Raw genomic sequence first — 990 nt, 5'->3', positions numbered from 1 at the left:
AGAAGAAGAAGAAGAAGAAGAAGAAGAAGAAGAAGAAGAAGAAGAAGAAGAAGAAGAAGAAGAAGTAATATGTAGGAAATCTTTAAGAAAATAACATAAATATGTAACAACATTATTCGCTGCCACCATCATCACCATTGCAACAACAACACGAACAAGAACAACAACCACAGCGAAAAAAAGAGCATAAACACACAAACAAAAAATGAAACAAAAATCAGTCCTAATGGCATAATATAATGGTTAAGAATGTAATGCTGGATTAATACAGAGAGAATATTTTCAGCTTGACTGCAATTAATTCCAGTATGGTTGGTTAATTCCCATTATGTTCTCGACATTCTGGCTCCTTTTTGGCAGCTTGGAAATTCCTAAAACTGATTCAACAATCATGTACAACATCCATGTGTTCATTACATTCATATTTTTTTATATATGTTTCCTATCATCTGTTTCACCGTCTTCTAATGCGTTGTTTCAATATCATTCATTTTTCTCAATAAGTCCCTTTAATCTGATTCTCTATCTCAGTATATCTACATTAAAGTTCCCCCCTCCCCGCTCTCTCTCTCTCTCTGTTCTCTGTCTCTCCTCTCTTCTATCACATGTATTTAATGTAGGAGGTAATTCTTTTCCGTATATTTAGATTTCCCCTTGATAATCCTCTATCATTCTTCGTGTTTACTTGTTACTTCCTATTTCATTCTTTCCAATTATCAAGTTCATATACTCTCTCCCTCTTTCTCTCTCTCTTTTAATATACATACATACAAACATACATACATACATACATACATACACATACATACATATATTCATACATACACATACTTATACATACATATACGCATACATACATACTTATTTTTATATACCCATACACTCACATATATATACATACATAAACACTCATATATACATACTTATATATTTATCTATTCATATATGCGTGTACAGATGTATGCATATATATATATATATATATATATA

Source organism: Octopus bimaculoides, chromosome 13 (genome assembly GCF_001194135.2).
Source record: "Octopus bimaculoides isolate UCB-OBI-ISO-001 chromosome 13, ASM119413v2, whole genome shotgun sequence".
NCBI classification, from domain to species: Eukaryota; Metazoa; Mollusca; class Cephalopoda; order Octopoda; family Octopodidae; genus Octopus; species Octopus bimaculoides.
Note: the sequence above shows the minus strand (reverse complement) of the source record.